The sequence below is a fragment of the Herpailurus yagouaroundi genome, unplaced genomic scaffold (genome assembly GCF_014898765.1).
Source record: "Herpailurus yagouaroundi ecotype Mexico unplaced genomic scaffold, PumYag 77, whole genome shotgun sequence".
In the NCBI taxonomy this organism is placed as follows: domain Eukaryota; kingdom Metazoa; phylum Chordata; class Mammalia; order Carnivora; family Felidae; genus Herpailurus; species Herpailurus yagouaroundi.
In genome coordinates, this window is record NW_024412388.1 from 60,239,826 (window position 1) to 60,260,489 (window position 20,664).

Consider the following 20,664-nt stretch of genomic DNA (forward strand, 5'->3'; position numbering starts at 1 on the left):
AATCCCTGGCAAACACTGAACTTTCTACTATCTCTATAGTTTTCCTTTTTTCAGAATGTAATATAATTGGAATCATACAGTATCTAGACATTTCAACATTATTTTTACTTTCCTTTGAGAAATTCACCCATTCATTTTTGGCCTTGGAAAGGATAGCTCCTGGTTTGTTAAGCCAATGAGCCCATCACATGTCTTAGACTTCACAAGCTATTCACACTTCTCCTACATACCAACATGGCTCTCTCCTCAGGGCTTTACTTCATTTTTATTTTATTGTTGAGGCTTTCTCTGGAAATTCCATCCAAAAATTCTAAACTGTTTTTCATAACCCTTATTGCTCTTTCCTGCATCACTTTTATTTATTTACTTACTTTTTATATAACTTATTGTCAAATTGACTAACATATATAGTGTTAGAACTATAGAACATGTATACTGTGTTCTTAGTTTTGGGGGTAGATTCCTGTGGTTCATCACTTACATACAACACCCAGTGCTCATCCCAACAAGTGCCCCCCTCAATGCCCATCACCTATTTTCCCCTCTCTCCCACACCCCCCATCTCATCCCTCACTTTGTTCTCTGTGTTCAAGAGTCTCATGGTTTGCCTCCTTCCCTCTCTGTTTGTAACTATTTTTACCCCTTCCCTTCCCCCATGGTCTTGTTAAGTTTCTCAAGATCCACATATGAGTGAAAACGTATGATAGCTGTCTTTTTCTGATTTACTTATTTTGCCCAGCATAATACTTTACAGTTCCATCCACTTTGCTGAAAATGGCATGATTTCATTTTCTCATTCCTGCATCATCATTATCATTAGCCAAAATATGTCATTGCTTAGAAAATTTTCAATTTCATTATCATTAGCCAAAATATTATGATTTAATTATATTTATTTTTTTCTGTCTGGATACTTACATTAGAAAGCACATTCTATGAGGGCTGGGATTTGGGTCTACTTTATTCATAACTATATCCCAGAGCCTATATTACTGCCTAGGACATATTTGCTTAATAATAATGTGCTAATTAAAGGAACAAGATATTTACAAAAAAAATGTTTAATCTGGACTTAATAATACTTTTGAAGAAATAGTAGGTTTTAACACTTTCTAAACAAATGACCAATTAATATTGCATATCTTGAAAAAATACTCAGATTATTTGAACAGAAAAAGAAAAAAAAAAAAAACCTGATCGTGGTTAAGCTGCAATATGTTAGTTTACATATCACTAAGATCTTCAGTGAAAATACAGCCACATTTGGAATGAAGGGGGACCACTATAAAAGTGGGCATTAAATTTAGTGAAAGCAAAACAAATATTTCAGGTAGGTCACCTTTTACGGAATGGTCAGATTCACAGACAAAATGGAACACTGAGACACTTGTGAGCTGAACAGATTCTCAGGTTTTCATACATAAAGTTGGTTTTAGGCAGTTTTCAGATTGCCCCAAGGGATAAAAAGAACAAAAGATTATATTAAATTATTTTGTATTAACAGCATTGCTTTAATAAAGATGAGGCGGGGCGCCTGGGTGGCGCAGTCAGTTAAGCGTCCGACTTCAGCCAGGTCACGATCTCGCGGTCCGTGAGTTCGAGCCCCTCGTCGGGCTCTGGGCTGATGGCTCGGAGCCTGGAGCCTGTTTCCAATTCTGTGTCTCCCTCTCTCTCTGCCCCTCCCCCGTTCATGCTCTGTCTCTCTCTGTCCCAAAAATAAATAAACGTTGAAAAAAAAAATAAATAAAGATGAGGCATTTCATTAAATGAAAGAAATGCAATGCACAATTATCAGTATATGCACATATACATATACATAGGTTTACACATATATAGATAAGCCATTTGTTATAACAGTGACAGAGAAGGTTTGGTTTTGCAGTAAAAGACTGCATTATGTGCAGTTTCAGCCTTGAAAATCTTTAAAACAATTTGCTATGTATTAATTTTGGTCTAGGTAGGTGCTAGAAATATTTATCATAATCAATTATTAAAAACTGCTTACTTTGTAGTTTCAGTTGAAAATTTCTAAACAATTTTCTTTTATTATCCTGAGTTGCTGTTGTCAGACCAGGTATACACTGCACATTTCTTTGTTCTCTTAACCAATTACTCCCCTAAGCTATTCCACTTTTGGCTTTCTTTCCACATTCCTTATCACGTAATATTATTAAACAATGTATATATAATCCAATCATAAACTAAAAGACATTATCAATACCAATATTTATCCTTCAAATTTTACATTTGCCAACAAATTATATTCTTACAAATAAGAATTCAGATAAAAGGCATTTATCTCCAACACTGAACACTTAGAAGAGTAACAGCAATCCTTTCTCAGAAGTAACCTACAGGGGTGTCTGGGTAGCTCAGTTGGTTAAGCGACCGACTTCGGTTCAGGTCATGATCTCACAGTTTGTGAGTTTGAGCCCCGTGTCAGGCTCTGTGCTGACAGCTCAGAGCCTGGAGCCTGTTTCAGATCCTGTGTCTCCCTCTCTCTCTGCCCCTCCCCCACTCATTCATTCTTTCTCTCTCTCTCAAAAATAAACAAACATTTGGGGTGCCTGGGTGGCTCAGGAGAGATCAGGTCATGATCTCTCGGTCCGTGAGTTCGAGCCCTGCATCGGGCTCTGTGTTGACGGCTCAGAGCCTGGAGCCTACTTCAGATTCTGTGTCTCCCCCTCTCTCTACCCCTCCCCAGCTCACTCTCTCTGTCTGTTAATGATAAATAAATGTTAAAAAATGTTTTTAATTAAAAAAAGAGGTTACCTACAAAAACAGTGTACAATTCTCATCCATATGACATTTACAGTCATTTTGATATTGAAATAAAAATATTTGAATGACCAGTTACAAGTTCTATAACTGAATCATGAGTAATTATTGCCAACACTATCAACTAATGTGCTTTCTCCGGAGGCTCATGAAATGATCTCTTCAAATGAACACAAGACAGACTGTACTACACTAACCTTTTCCAGATTCATAAGGACATAAATAGCATGGAGTTTGATTATTTGCAATATTTATTGTTTTGCCATCGTTTTGTTTTCCAGAGATTTCAGTTAGGAATCCTTAAGGAACTTTACAAAATTAAAAATGAGAGAAAAAGAAAATCCTCATTCTTTCCTAGATAACCCTTTTGTCTAAAATACCGGGTGCATGACTTTATTCATAACATGAAAACAAATATTGTGTTTACCACATGAACTCAGGTAACCTGTCAGACTTATCACTATCACTACTTGTGCTGCATTTTTTTTCAACTGAGTTGGTAGAACTGTAACATCAGACTTTTGGTTTTCTTTATAATTAGGACTGGTCAGGTCAATTTGATAATTTCTTAAATCTTTAATTTGTTGACAGGCCTACTTAAAATTATGGGAGCCATTTTTGGTGGAATATGATTTTATATTTACTATAAACATATTTTTATTTATTATATTTTCATTTTTACTAATCTTCATCAATCATTCAATCTATAACATTGTAACTTTTATTTCTATGTACATTTAATCATTTTCAAACTAAAGATAGTTAAAAACTGTTTTATGGTAATACAAATTGTTATTCAGTACAGTAATTACAGTATGATTAAAAACACATAATTAGGGTTTACAAAATTTGGATTCCAATTATTTCATTATATTTTTGTGCTATGATGAGCTGTGTGCTTGTTGGTAACACTCCCTAGATCTTATTCATTTTTAAAATGAATGGTCAGAATGAATTCGAAGGGTTTCAAAATTCTATGACTCTGAAAATACCTAAAATATTTCATCTTAACCTCAGCATAACAAAAGTCATATGCACAATGCAGGAGTTATATTCAAAACATTTAATAATAGAATGGCATTTACCCATCAGAGCCATATTTGCAGAAACAAGTACAATCCTATATGAACATTTTTGCTTAATATGGAAGAGATGCCCTTTACGGCAGAATAAACAAGATAACTGACTGAAGAGTAACAGTAAATATCTATGTCCAAAATAGATTTTTTCAAGTTTCTAAGAAGTTTTCACCAGGTGGGTTATGAGTCTTCTCAGTCTGGAAAAATCATTTCACTGACTAGTTTCTAGACCCAGGGCTGTTCTGTATAAAATGAGATTAGTATAGCCTAGAGCCTTCCTTAATGGCTAATTAAATTAATTTGGGAAATACTGTTGGTAATCAATGCAGATGAAATCAGAGAGCAGGAAAGTGACTTGCTAGTGTGGTCCTTAGACCAGTACTAAGAGCATCACCTGTGAATGTGTTACAAATGCAAATTCTCAGGTCTCATCCCAGACTTACTAAAACCAGAAACTTTGGGGGACTAAAGCAACAGTGTGTGTTGGGGGGTGGGGGGGAGTGGTAAACATGATCTCCAAGGGATTCTAATGAATACTAAATTTACAGGACTACTGGCTTAGATTATCATAGTGGGCTGGCATTTTGAATGATGAAGGCAGGTGCTTAGATACTGTATTTCAGACATATTTGGCCTGATTCACCTCAAATGTTAAAGATTAGAAAATAAACCTTAGGGAATTTGTGGTCAACTAGCAAGCAAGAAGTGAATCAGGTGAATCCAGTTCTCCCTTACACAGTTCAAATATGTAGCCATTATTCTTCCGATTAAAGAGCATATTAAATATTAAATAGAGGGGCGCCTGGGTGGCGCAGTCGGTTAAGCGTCCGACTTCAGCCAGGTCACGATCTCGCGGTCCGTGAGTTCGAGCCCCACGTCAGGCTCTGGGCTGATGGCTCAGAGCCTGGAGCCAGTTTCCGATTCTGTGTCTCCCTCTCTCTCTGCCCCTCCCCCGTTCATGCTCTGTTTCTCTCTGTCCCAAAAATAAATAAAAAACGTTGAAAAAAAAATTAAAAAAAAATAAAAATAAATAAATAAATATTAAATAGAAAAATAATAATACTTGGTTTAACGTCTGAAGTCTTGGCTTTGAATTTACATACTGTTTTAAAGGTGCTGACCCCAACAAGTTTTCAAATTCCTTTAGAAAACAGAAACATATAATTACCAGTTAAGAATATAAAATAATATTGGGGCGCCTGAGTGGCGCAGTCGGTTGAGCGTCCGACTTCAGCCAGGTCACGATCTCGCGGTCCGTGAGTTCGAGCCCCACGTCAGGCTCTGGGCTGATGGCTCAGAGCCTGGAGCCAGTTTCCGATTCTGTGTCTCCCTCTTTCTCTGCCCTTCCCCCGTTCATGCTCTGTCTCTCTCTGTCCCAAAAATAAATAAACGTTGAAAAAAAAAATTTTTTTAAAAAGAATATAAAATAATATATAGCATAGTTCTAAAAGAAGTGTTTTACTAACAGGCAGTATTTACATAATAAATCATCCAGGATATCTTTTAAATCATTAGGCCTAGAGTGAAGTCTAAAATCTACATTTATAACAAGCTCCTAAAACATGCCCCTGCTTTTGTTCCATGGACCTTACTATGTGCAGTAAGGGCATGGAGTTGAAGAGGACCGACTCTGGAGTCAGACTGGAACCACTAGCTACCACTTATAATCATTTGAATTTGAGAAATTTAGTAAATCTTTCTGGGCCCAAATGTAAACTGGGGATAGGAACATGTCTATCTTTTAATGGTTGGCAAGTTAAATGAGTTAATAGATACAAAATGCTTAAAATAGTGTCTTATCCATAATAAGCACGTAAGTTTTAGCTTTTATTTTTTAAATCTTTTTTAATGTTTATTATTTATTTTTGAGAGAGAGAGACAGAGCATGAGCAGGGGAGGGGCAGAGAGAGGGAGACACATAATCTGAAACAGGCTCCCGCCTCCGAGCTGTCAGCACAGAGCCCGACGAAGGGCCTGAACTCATGAACCGTGAGATCATGACCTGAGCTAAAGTCAGATGCTCAACCAACTGAGCCACCAGGCACCCTTAAGTTTTAGCTTTTAATATTAGACCAAAAATTTACTTATCATTACAAAATTAATTAGTAATTTTTAAGCATGATTTCAAAGGATAATTCATATAAAGTAATATATAATAAATGCTATATTTGAAGCCACAAATTCTACAGGAAAAAAAAGTGAATAATTTTTAAATTAGTAGAATAAAAAAGTTTTCTTCTTTATGAAATGCTATTTGCCTCCTAGCTCAAACGACATATTCTTAGTGCTTACATCTCTCCTCATCAGTTATAGTATCAATAACTTCTAGCTAAGTCTCTCTTTTTTTTCCCCTTTATTCCCATTTTATTACTTATAGCCAATGTCCACTTGGGGCACTTTAAATAGTTTCCTGTCCTGAAGACAGAAAATTAAATTATAGACTATTAAATAAATATATGTAACTAATTAGTCTAATGACTAATTTCATATTTGGTTGAGATAGAAATTCTGAATTATACCTAACTTTGGGGATTTGTGGTTGGACATTCTCCTAATTTCTTAAATAGAAAAATGATTACTATTATATTTTATGAACCTTTTAATCATGCAAGTGGTCAAATTGGAAATTAATGCCAGAAGTTAGGGATTCACCAGATGACCAACAGCTTACCATTAGATTTTAACCTCTATTAAAAAGTTGGATGAAAATGTAAAATCACTCCTGACTGCTCCAAATAACTAACTAGAATTTTCATATGAAGAGGATAGTTGTATATTTCTTTCTTTAAATATATGTAGGAGCAGGAGGAGTCCCTAAAGAATTAATCGCTTCCCTCAAGATGTTGATGGTGTCACTTGGAGTCCTTTAGGTATATAATCATTATATTAATGGAATAACTTAAGGCAAAAAGTTCATCAAAGAGTAATTATATATTTGGTGTCGGGAGCCAGAGAAGATTAAAAAAAAAAAAAAAAAGAGGTCTAAAATATTCTAACTTCAGTTCATAGAAGAATTCTCTCTCTCTCTCTCTCTCTCTCTCTCTCTCTCTCTCTCTCTCTCTCTTCTCTCTCTCTCTTTTATCCTAAAAAATAAAAGCTCCTGCAATGGAAATAAAGGATAATGTAGTGAGGGTTTATTTTGTAATTAATATGCATGGGAATTTACACAGTTAATTTACATTCACATTTACAGGAATTACCTCTCACCTACATATTGACAGAAGAGGCTCTTTAATTTTATGAGCCCAAGGAATCTATCTAAGTGCCTAATTTTTTTCTCCATTGCCTTTAATTAAAATAACTCCAGGATCATCTACCTGATAATTTGGATAATTTTTTTAACAGGAAGCAAGTTTGCTCACTGAACACATTTGCTAAGCTTGCCTAACGACAACTTTAGATTCATGAAAATTAAAACGAGCACATTCTCAGCGGGCATTAGGCCCAGTCACAGGGAGTCAGAACAGCTGCCTGCTTGGCTTGTCCTTGGGTAAACCAGAGAGCTGTGGGGCTTTGGGTAAGTCATCTAACCCCATAGCCCTAGTTTTCACATCTGAAAAATAAGGGACTCAGCTAATCTCCAAGATGCTATCAAGCTGATATTCCATGAAGTGACACAGAACCCTTGAACAATTTTAGGGATTCTCTTAGAGATAATCAATAGCTTCAGCGTCATAAAGATATAATTTTCAACTATGGAGTTTTTTCGAAAAAACGTGCCATTACCTACATCTGATACACTAGAATATTTAAAATTTATTGAATATTTAAAATGTGTTAGAATCATTTAAAATTTGTTTTATTAAACAAATAAATGTGTTTATTTTAAAAGATAGTTTCAATCAGTAATTTCCATCCTTCTAAAAATCTGGAGAAGTTTCACTAGGAATAAGCACAAAGCTACAACCTGCCCCAGTAAAAGATTGTCAGACTTACACATTTAAATTGTATTTTCTCATATATATTAAGATATCCATTGTCATAGTTATTATATGTATAATATTTAATGATATTCTGTTTCCTGTTTAGCAGATTCTGCCTTCCTGTTTTCTTCCTCTATCTGTCCTTTCCTCCCTCTCTCTCTTTTCTCTCCTTTTTTTTCCTCCTTCTTTTCTTCGTTTCATCCTACATTAGGGCAAGACTCTGAGCTTGATATTTCCAAGAACAGAACAACCCCACTGGAAAGACAGGAATTAATAAACAAATGTAGTGACAGACACTGAATTTTCATATTACAATTGCATCTAAGACTCAATGAGAGTACAAAGCAGAGAAGAACCGATTTTGCTTGGGGGTAAGGTAGGGAGGACTCCAGAATCTTTACAAAAGTTTATGTTAGTTCTACAGAATAACCAGACTGATTATATTAGTCAGCTGGGGCTGCCATAAAAAAAAAAAAAAAAAAATACCCTAGACTGGGTGATCAAGAGAACAGTGATTTATTGTCTCACAGTTTCAGAGCCGGGGAAGTCCAAGATCATGGTACTAGCTGGGAAGGTTTCATTCTAAGGTCTCTTCTCTTGACATGCAGGTGGCTGTCATGTTGCTTTGTGCTCTGTCTCTTTTTATAAGAAAAATAATCCCATCCAATCAGAACCCCACCCTTTATAACCTCATTTACCATAATTACCTCCTTATAGGCGCCATATGCAAATACAATCCCACTGGGAATCAGGGTTTCAACAAACGAATTTGGGAGGGCACAAACATTCAGTCCATAACACCAACAACAACAACAACAAAAAAAAGTGAATTTTGTATCAGTTTAAGTAAGTGACAGAGGGGTGAGGGCTCTGTGTTCTGGGTAATGCAAACAGTTCAGTACAACTAGGGTATTGGAAGCATGTCTGGAAGTGTCAGGAAAAAGGGAAAGGGAAGACTAGTCTGAAATGTCCTCCTCAGTGGACGGGCATCCAGCAACACAGTGAGGCATGAGACCGACTATGTTATGATCCTTGGCAAAGGATCAGTCTGGTCCATATCCGATCTCTACCAAGCAGTGAAAAGGCTTTCTGACTCGATGTATACTTCTGCTTGTTAAAAACACACTGTGGGGTAAACTTGTGGCTAAACCAAAAATTTATCTACTTACTATATATCGAGGTGTTTTATTCTTCTGAAAGAAACATGCTTTAAAAACCATGTTGCCATACATTTTAATTTATCTAGTAAAGTTTTATGGAATACAGAGGGCATAATCGACAAGTGAATTGCAATTACGCTTTTTCTCATTTCCAATCCATAATGAACACATTAGAGATGAACTCTTCTTTGTTATAGTACAGTGTACAATTTCCTCAAATTCTTATCATGACTGGTGAGTCTTTAATTTTACTTTGGATATTTTGAAAGCCTTGTACATACTACAAAAGTTTCTTAAAATGAGAGACTCAAATGTTAAAGCAAAAAGTAAAACATTTTAGGGATATGAGTGTACCAATTTCACATTATGTATCTCCTCAGTGAATTCTGTCTTTGGCTTCTGGCTCTGTAAATTTGGGGAAGAAAATATTTGCAAGTCATATTAACACTCAGGTTGTCTACAAATATGTAAAAGGAAGATTATTCTGTAACCATTATGTATTTGTGATGTCAGGGGTTTATTATTCCAAATGCAAACTATATTTACATATCAAAACCTCATGAGATATGAGAATATTCTAACACTGCATTATGTTGGCAACATACTTTTCTACCTAAAATGTTTGTAAAATACCAAGGCTCATTTAGGCCATTACTTATAAATCAGTATTTTACTATACCACAGCTTGGTTAGATCAAGTTTATCAATCTTGTCACTAAATATCCTCAACATAATGTTCTGATTTCTTAATGAGCTCCTTGCAATAGAAAAGGTTAGATAATTAGCTTGCTGTTGTTCAACCAGCATCAATTCTAGCATTTCTAGGAAGAGAAACATCTAGCTTCAAAACAGAAAGAAAATCACAGAAGTGATTGATTCATCTTTTTTTAAAGAATTGAATGATAGAGTAAGTTTTGTAGAATTTGTTGCTTAAAAGTCAGTAACAATAAGGCATCCAAGTATAATATTTTTTATTTCTTTCCTCCATTTTTCTTACTATAATAACTAATAGTGTCACTTCTCACTTACATAAAAGATCAGACGTGGCCTTCTATAAAGTAGTGTCAGTTTGATACTCTTCTGGTGCTTAAAATAGGAAACTGACTGAAACCAAATAATAAGCTCACAAACAAATCCATGATTACAAAGTATGAACATGGTTATGAAGGGAAGTATCAGAATCATGTTGTAAGAGAAAGTGAGAGGGCATTAATTTATATGTGGTGGGGGATTGTGGAGAAGTCTAAGATTTCAGGGATTAGCAGGCATTAGCTAGGGAAAGAGCAGGAAAGAGTATGCCAGACAGAAGGAATAAGTTGTGCAAAGGCCCTGAGCTGAGTCAGAAATGAGGTTCCTGCTCTTTCTATCTCAGTGAAACATTTAATGACTACAGATGCTTCACACAGGCTGTAAGTTTTCATAATGTGAATTGGCAGTAACTGGACTGATTAATTATGAAGCTCAATTTTCATTATGAAAGCATGTTGTGACCCTCATCTACAACAACTAAAAGCCCCAGACAATATTTATTAGGCTGGCATCACAATTATTCTGTCTGGGTGGTTTGCTGTTTGTTTGTCGGTAATATGAATTTTAAGAAAGGAGGGGCTGGTGTGATGCTGTTGCCACGGTAAGAAAGAAAGAAAGGCCATTATCCTGGAGCAAAAGCCAAATCGAATCAAAGGCTGACTTTTCTAAATGATAATTAAGTTGTCTAGCTCTACATTTATAGCTACAGAATACTTTATTTCTGAAATTCCTCCAGAAAAAAAAAAAAGTAGCTTGCCATTGAGACTTTGAAATTCACTAGCTGTTTTCTAATCCCATTTCCTCATTTTAAAAAATTGCTTCTGAAACTAATCTTTAATAACCCATTAAAACATAAATATATATATTTAGTATCGGCACTCAATCTTGGAGCTACTCTGACACAGAAACTCAGCACTCTGGCACAAGAAACAAGACTCCTGCCTAAACAAACTCAATCAATGCTTCCTCCTAGCTGCATCCTCACCTTTGTTGTAAAATATCCTTATGAGCCTTTACTTGTGTGTGGTTTTAGTTAAGTGCCTAACACACTCCAGGGACTTAGTTATCTCATTATTTTAGCATCTGTTCCTTCTCTTCCCTCTCTTGCCCTACCAAAACCAAATCAGGTTCTCCTGCAGCCTTCATATACATACAATACACACACATATTTACTATGGAGTTCAAGCTATTGTACTAAGAAATTAACCCTAGGTACTACCCTTCCTGATACAGAATCTATACCTCTCACTCAGGTGTTTTTCCCCTACTTTCACTACAGATCTGTTTCCATGAAATGACTCAATAATTATTCAAATTCATTCACTGTATTAATGTTCTCAGTATTTTTACATTATTAAAAACCATAATGGGCGTCTTCTAAAAAAGGATTTAGAATTATTATATTTCTCTTGTGAGCATGCTTAAACATTTAAAAATTAATAAACCAAATAAACCATATAGTCCAATTATTCCATAATAATGTCTCCATAGAAATTACTAATCTCATCAACTATAACTTTGAAAGGTACCAATGTTTAAAGAAAGCTAATGTTAGAAAAGATATCAATAATAGGGAATACAAACATTTGTAATCATACAGAGTAGGACAAAAGTGATATAAGTAAACTGATGAAATTAGCAAATATTGGATTTATACACCTTAAAAATATTATAATTCACAACTAGTGCATCACAACTTCCAAAAGGTCATTTACTAACATCATATAACTTCATTTGGTGAGTTCTCCTTTCAATACAGCAAATTCCAATATTTTCCCAACCACCAGAATATACAAAAGAAACTATTCTACCTATGGCAATGCATGAAAGCTAAAAAGTACAACTTAAAAATAATGAAATTGTATTATCTAATATGAAGATGAAATGCAAGAATATCTAATTATTCAAGCTTCTCTTTTTATATTACCTATAGAAACTCCATTAAAATTCACATTTTATAATACACACATAGATTAATTGTTACTTTGGATTAAAATACTACCTCAGATAATTCAATAATAATTCATATGTTTATTTTGCACTCAATCACAAACATTACTTTGGAAATCTAAAAGAAAACCTATTATCCACTAAGAGAGCATAGTCATATTTTCCTTATCAATAATTTCCTGTTTGGTATTTTTTATAAGAGTGTAAATCTTTTACTGTAGGAATCAAAGATTTAGGAACACGAACACTTCTGCTAATTGATTATGGTAAGTTTGCCTTGAATGCTTTATCTTAAGGAATGAATCTCCAATCCCCTACTTACCCTTTGTAATGAAAATCCCTGTTTAGATCGAGTTCTTTTTTTTTTTTTTTTTTTTTTTTTTTTTTTTTTTTTTTTTTTTTTTTGTGTGTGTGTGTGTGTGTGTGTGAGTGCCAAGTTCATCATACTGGCTACATTTCTCAAAATCAAGGCATATCCCTCCTGCTGTCTTATACTATACTTTTTGTTCATTTTTTGGTTTTGTTTTTAAAATATTAAAAGAAACAATTAGCTACTGTATGTAATTATGATTTCAATCCTTTCCTGAACAAGTATTTAATATATCATAAAATTTGGGAATCCACAGACTCCAAAACTGCTGCCATTTTGATAGCAAGTCTTAACCCAAGCCAATCTCAGGTTGAATGCCCATTAGGGTTTATTTGTAAGGAACACAGAACTGCTCATCTTTCCAAGCTAGCTATTACAATGGCTATTTTCTAATTCTCCCTTCCACCTTTTATTGTCTGCTTCCTCTGCTCCCACATTTACTTTTAATAACCAAAGTAATGGATTAGAAATTTCATTTTCTCTAAGCTGTGATCTAAAGTATGTGTTTCTTAAAGTATGACTAAGCATCTTGCTAAGACTTTCACAAGGCTAAACCCAGTTTGTAGTACTTTCTTCTCTCTGTGGATCACATTTCTTTACACTTCAAATACTAGTCTTATATGATCAATTTTCCAATTAAGCTTGAAAAAACACCAAATAATTAGAAATGATGTTTGATGTTTCAAGGTGAACCTGAACTTCATTTCATTTTAAATGTTCTCAAAAAAGCATGGGCTTCATTTATTCCAGTCCTTGGTTTATGGAGACCCCAGACTCTAAGTAAACAGAAATTGAGCAGATAAGATAATAAAGCAAAGGATTATTTCAAATTATTTCAGTCTATAAAAAACCTTATTATGGAATCTAGCTATGTGAATAATTGGTTGAATTAATTAGACAAGTCAGTGAAATTTGGTTTGACTCATTTAAAAGTTAGCTGTCAAATTTTGCCCAACTTTGTCTTATTTTCACATTAAAAGGAGTCAAAACAAATATAACCTAATATAATATTCAATATTAAAATAGTTTGTAATAAAGATCAAAGACTCATAAATATCCTATTAATTACATTTTCTGACATTTTTATGGTCTAATTCATTTAAGCAAGTACATTCATATGTAAAAGGTGTATCTTCAAAAACTCCATAATACGGTAGTCACACATACCTGTGGGGGATACATTCCAAGACCCCAAGGGGATGCTTCAATCTGCAGATAGTACCGAAACCTGTGTATACTATGTTTTTTTCTATACATACATACCTATGATAAAGTTACCACAGGAAGAGACTGACAATTATAACAATTTACTGTAATAAAAGTTATGTGAAGGTGTTCTCTCTCTCAAAATATCTCACTGTCCTGTACTCACCTTTCTTCTTGTGATGATGTGAGATGATAAAATGCCTCCATGAGGAGATGAAATGTGGTGCACGGTGCTGCCAGGCATGGTGATGATGCAGCAGCGTTAGGCTACTGTTGACCTTCTGACACTAACGTCAGTAGGGTCATCTACTTCTGGTTGAAGGCAGGAACTAAAACCTTTGGAAAGCAAAACCACTAATAAAGGGGAACTACTGTACTAGGTCAAATATTTGAGACTTATTTTAAATTTTTAGGTAAAATAAAATTCTATAAAGTCTTGCCTGGGTTGTTTAGTTTTAATTTTTATTTTCTCAAAGTTTTATTGACTTTTGAGAGGTGGTACTTTGTTTTATTTTTCAGCTTTATTGAAGTATAATTGACAAATAAAGTGTACAATGTGATGATTTGATATACATTGTATAAGGATTCCCACAATTGAGTTAATTAACACATCCATCACCTGAGAGGTCATATTTTATAAGGGTTAAGAGTTAAAAACTCTTAGACTGGGTTTGAAATCCACCATCATCACCCTCACTAGCTAACAGATATTTGGGAGTTATCCAACCCATTTGTCTCAGTAAGGTGAGAGTTATAACACTACCTCTCTTAGGGTTGCTGTGAGGACTAACTGAGCAAAAATGAAAAAAAAAAAAAGCTGTATGTTTGATACCCACACAAACTATCCAGATTATTTAATAATATAGATTGCCAAGGGAAGAGCACCAAACTTTCTCTGCCCTGCCTCATTATTTTCCTCTATGGCACAGACCTCTGATGCTTCCAGGGTTCAGTTTAACCCATCAATTTCCTTTTCAAAGATATCTTAAATGGCTTCATAGAAAAAAAGAGGTCAACTAGGCCTTGATTGAGTTCAAAAACTTTAACCACCGAAGAGAAATTGTGTACTATTTTCTTCTGCACCCAAAGTTTTCCCATTTCATGCTTTACAAAAGGTCTAGAAAGTGGGAAGAATCTTACATGCTTTGGTTCAGAGATAACAGGAGTTTCAGACTATTTCACTAGTATTAGAGAATGCCTTGACTAAAAGGGTCATGAAATTGAACAAGCTACTTTGCTTTGAATATTGACCTTATGAGTTGACCCATTCTTAGTCCTAGCCTCCAAACTCTGATTATATTCCTTCACTTAGTATTTGTCTGTGTTGTAGAGTCAAATGTGACTTCAGAGTTTAAATGCTGCTGCACAGCAACTGTCTTGTAAAATGGTAGATGAGTTAATCTTTTAACAAGAAGAACAAAAATGTGGAATATTTACTTTAAAAAATCTATCTATGACCATGATACATCAAACAGATATGTAGACCTGGATTGATCATATCTCTAGACCATAATGGTTTATTGTTCAGTTTAGGCTGAAGAGTGGCCAAAAAGAAGGACGGAGAACTGAAATGATACAATCCACTGCTTCTGTGGGAAACACTATTAAAAACAGTCATACTTCTGGCCTATGTTCAACAGTACAGAGGACAGGCCTACTTTTCTTTCCCTCTGCTATATACTGGGGCCAGTTTAAAAATCATACATTCTGGCTCCATAAATACTTATTTCTAAGAGATAAAACAGATTGCTCATTAAGAATTACTTCCAGACTTTTCTGTGCACACCAATCTAAAGCTATTCACCTCATAATTCTGCCCGATTCCAACCAATTATATATTTTGCAAGACCTATCTTCAAATCACCCAATGCAGACACTAAAACCTTAAATAACCTTTTCTGATTTTCCTCTTTGGAGTATCTACTAAGAACCTATGGAAGCAATATTCTCCTTTACTAAATTAAATCTATTTGTCTTAGCACTGCTTGATCAGCAAGTTTTTCTAGTAGCTGTTGGGAAGTCAACAATGATACCTAATAATAACAGATAAATTGCAAGTAAAACAGAGAGTTATATCAGAAGATTTATTCTGATTGTGGCTCATTACAAGTCACAGGATAACTTTTTTCTTTCTCCTCTGCCAACCTAACATGTAACCTTCTTTTAGGGCTATACAATTTTCTCCAAGTTTCACATTTGTGTTAAAATCAAGCTTCTGTGGGTGAAGTAGCCTTTTCCCTTAGAAGTACACAACAAAAAAATAAACAAATAAAACTAAATAGAATGAAAATCTCCTGATTTTGACTAAGGTTACTAAAGGATTTCATTTTCAAATTAGTAATGTAAGATTTATAATTTAATCTTATGATTATTTTCAAGTGTTTCAAGTTCTTATTCATCTCAGTAATGTTATCTTTGTTTTTAAAAAATATATTATTTTCATTAAAGTTTATTCTGAACTAGAAAAATCACAATTATTACAGAATGTCTTTAATTTTATTTTCAATTTTATGTTTTAAAGTTTCATAGGGTATTTTTCAGGAATTTAGGACTATTTTGAACAGTGAACATTCATAGTATTTTTCTATTCCTTGTTATTTCTCACTCTGACAGATTTTAAAATTCTGCATAAGAGCAGATGATTTTATTTCACATAATAGTTGCTTCCCTAACCTTAAATGCATTGATTATATATGTGAGTATATTTTATTTCTTAAATATGGGGGAGACACTAAAAAATCTATGTCTTGTTCACCACTTAGGAATTGTAAGTTTTGGAGATTGTGATTTTTTTTCTTCTTAAATGGAAAATGTTTCAAGAAAATAAATTAACATATATGTAAACAGATGGTAGCCTTAGACTTGTTGGTTTCCTAGCTGGATGATATGAAAATATTATAAAACAAATTAAATTATTTACACTCATGAATTTTCTTCTTTAGTGAGGCACATTTAATGACTTACCATTCACACCGGGCCTGTTAAGTAAACTTCCTAAAAACTTTTCTCCTCATGGGGCCAATATTTTATTTGTTTTGCACAGTTACTTGGCCCTTCTTCATACACATTATAACTTTTATTTTCTCACCAACTTAATGCTTGCTGCTGTGGTTAGTATCTAAGGTGGTTTACAGATGATAAAATAAAACTTAGATTTTTTTTTAAGAATTATTGTTTTTAAGGTAAACAATAATTTGTTTAAGGTAAACAATAATTTATTGACTAAGCCAGCCAGACACCCTTTAGATGTTATTTTTTATATGATACACACAAATTCATTTTTGTATTCTGTCAATAGTTCATAAAATACCTGCGGTTGCTATAACTTTAAGTAAATAAGAAATTCGAACATCTTTCTATAAGCATAATACTCTGGAATTGGATCTTAAGTGGCAAGTGTTCTTATATAATACTATTTGACCATCTAAATATAAATAAAAAGTAAATATATAAATAATGATCCTGGAATTGCCAACTTGATATTTAAATACTATGATTCCCAAAATAAAATGATTTAATTTGATTCTACAGGCTAAAATAACTCTTTAAAATACAGTTAAATGTTCTGCCTGATTGATTCTCAGTTTCTAAGGAATAAAGAGACAAGAGTGGAACTGTAGGTCCCAGGCGTGTAACTATAAACCAAATCAATACTTAATTTTAAAACATCCACAAGGAAAGTTTTAGAAATGTAACATAAACTTTCTATACTAGTTCCTGAAGAGAAAAACACATATATGGACGACCTTGCTTTTACTTAAAATTGATTTTACCTGATTCCAATACTTCCTCCTCTTTTATTATTACAATCACACAAAACCATTAACTCATTATATCTCTACTCATAAAAAGGAGCCAGCACAAGGTCTTGTTAACCACATATTCATCCAGTGTGTGCAGAGCTCAAAGTTTGGGTGCCTTTCTAGAACCTAGTCACTTTAGTACACAGTTAAACTGGACTTATTGTGATCACGTTAATTTCAAGGGCAATTTATCGATATACTCCAGTTGTGGAAGTAGTATGGGCTGACTTCCATCATTTACACACATAAATAGCGCTGAGTTATCTGTCTATTATTTACAATTATTTGTTGTGTGTTTCATATGATATGGAACTTCATCAGCTAAGGACAAAATAAGTTAAGACTCAGACACTAAATTTTTGCAGTTATATTCATATTGTATGCTTTCATTAGACTGCTCAGGCTGCCACAGCAAAATACTACAGAATGGGTGACTCAAACAACAGAATTTACTTATCTCATGGTTCTAGAGGCTGGAAGTCCATGATCAAGGTGCTAGAAAATTCAGTTTCTAGTGAGAGCTCTCTTCCTGGCTTGCAGAAAACACCTTCTCTATGCACCCTCAATGGTCTTTCCTCTATATGCCAACATCATTGGACCAGAGATCCATTCTCATGACTTAACCCAACCCTAATTGCCTCCTGGAGGCCCCATCTCCAAATCCCCGCCCGGGGGGGGGGGGGGGGGGGTAGACATCAGGGCTTCAATAATGAATTTGGGTTAGAGACAATTCATTCCATCACAATACTTAAGCACAACTTATGCACTTGACTCTCCCTCCTCTCCCATAAAATATCTTAAAGAACAAAAATCAGTAGAAAGCATCTGTATAGTTGAGTTTCAACAAAAACAGAAATAAATGAAATAAAAACCTAAGATCCATCAAAATAAAAACTTGCTGAACAATAAACATGGACACTCAAGAATTTTCCAGCAGGGAAAGAAGTATCCAGCTACAGCAGTTCCTTAGACGTTTATGATAAAATACTTGGCATGAAAAAAGCAAAGGAACACTTTTAAAATAATTGCTAACTGGTAAATTTTGAATGTAATAACTGCATCAAAACTAAGCTTGGGACTTTAAAAATCCAAATTAGTAAATCCCTACTTGTGCTTCAGGGTGAAGTTCTGAAGAAAATAAAATCAGCTCAAGCATGATTCCAGGGCAGTTTTAAGAATTTTTCATTTTCAAGAAGTAATGAGAAAAGGAAAATATAGATTATTTTTGAAGGCTCAAAGAAAAAGAGATATACTTCATTCAGAATGATGAACAACATAACTGAAAGCTTTGTTTCAGATTCTTCCAGAAACAGCAAACTGCTTCTTTCAAACAGCAAAGAACTGGCAATGTTGACTATGGCTACAGAAGTAAGGAGACTGAAGGCATTCCTAAAGTAAGGATTCATTAAAATAAATGCTAGATGTCGTATTAGAAATAGCTAAAATTTTTACAGTTGGTTTTCATTCTCTTTTTGTATTAAGTGATTAACTGAGGTTTAACAACATAAGATGGCTATTTTAAAAAATAGGTGAGGTCTTTACATATGTTTCAATAACTATCTGTCCATCATTCCTCCATGTCTTATCTATTCCTAAGGTTCACACCGAAACTGCTGTGCTGACCCTGCAACTCTAATAAGCAACATTTGATCCTGACAACAGTCAGGAGAAATAGGCTATCCTAGAGAAAAATAAAGACACATTTAGGTTACTCAACAACTTTCAATCAAGTGTGCCTTACAGAGAATGCTACAGCCAATTCAGGAAAGAAGCATACTTGTAAAAAGTTTTATTAGCATGATGAAAAAATTTTGTGTAAGTAATATGATGAGTTAGATGACATAGTTGGTATTTCAATCTCCCCCTGTCTCCCCACTTTCCCGTTCAGACAATTCAATTATGCTCTAAAAAATTCAGAAGCCTTATGGTAAAAAATCTCCATGGTCTTTATGAGTGTGACCTTCAAAATTAAAATGCTAAATTGAAAAAGTGTCAATTTGCATAAGTATTGCAGTCTTGCTATTTTACAAGAAACTCAGCTATAGGCAATATCCTATGCTATAACTGTGACCTTGCACCTATAAAATGGGAGAGAATAGCATTTAAGCTCAATGAACTACTCACATTTGGAAGATACTAAAAACAGCCTAAGTCTGTAAACATGGTAGCTATATAACTTTCTGCTAATGAGGTTGTAACTGAGAAGCTTTTAAAGTAAGGTTTTTTTAGCTGAATCCTTACTAAAGCAAACCGAAGTGTCACATCTCATTATGTAACAAAGAAATAAAATATTATGTACATTACATGTATATATACATATATATGCACACATATACTTTTATATATATATTTCAATATTACGAATATATTTACATTGGCCTATACACTAATTTACCTAATTATTTCTCATTTTATTGCCAAAGCAATAGTACAGACCGTCAAATGAATCCACATCTCAGTAAATACTAGAATAATTTAAAAGGCAAACCAGTTCAGCAGCAGACATACTATATGAAATAATTCATTTTATTTTATTTTTTAAGTTTATTTCTTTTGAGAGAGAGAGAGAGGGAAGGGCAGAAAGAGAGGGAGAGAGAGAATCCCAGGCAGGCTCCATACTGTTGGTTCAGAGCCCAACATAGGGCTCGATCTGGTGAGCTGAAATCAAAAGTTGGACACTTAACCAACTGAGCCACACAGGCACACAATGAAATAGTTTTTTTAAGAAAAAATCTGCTGTTTGCTGAATGGCAACTGCTTTAAACCATAACACAGGGGCGCCTGGGTGGCGCAGTCGGTTAAGCGTCCGACTTCAGCCAGGTCACGATCTCGCGGTCCGTGAGTTCGAGCCCCGCGTCGGGCTCTGGGCTGATGGCTCAGAGCCTGGAGCCTGTTTCCGATTCTGTGTCTCCCTCTCTCTCTGCCCCTCCCCCGTCCATGCTCTGTCTCTCTCTGTCCCAAAAAATAAATAAACGTTTGGAAAAAAAAAAACAAAAACATAACACAATGAATAGGTTGGGGATAAAGGGATACAACATAAGCAGTAACTCTTTAACCCTTCCTTGTTCTTGTGGAATGTTCACTATTGCTTGCACCCATTTTACCTATTTATCTTTCTTTCTTCCTTTCTCTTTCTTTTTCTTTCTTTTCTTCTTCCTTCCTTCCTTCCTTCCTTCCTTCCTTCCTTCCTCTTTTGTCTTCCTATTAAAAGTGCTTTCCTTTAAATATACAACATTACACCATGTATTCTGTATTTGCTACAGAATGAAATAAAGTTGTGTAAATAGTTCCACTGGACATGGATACTTGCTGTTAAGGTATTAACACTCCATGAGCTTATTTATCACTTTGTATTATGCTCCACTG

At 34.4% G+C, this 20,664-nt stretch overlaps 1 protein-coding gene across 3 annotated transcripts in view; it reads right to left on the reverse strand.

Annotated features, from left to right (window-relative positions):
* The window catches only part of NEGR1 (neuronal growth regulator 1), an 865,642-nt gene that overhangs the window by 667,011 nt on the left and 177,967 nt on the right, over window positions 1-20,664 (reverse strand). The gene's annotated exons all lie outside the window — the stretch shown is intronic.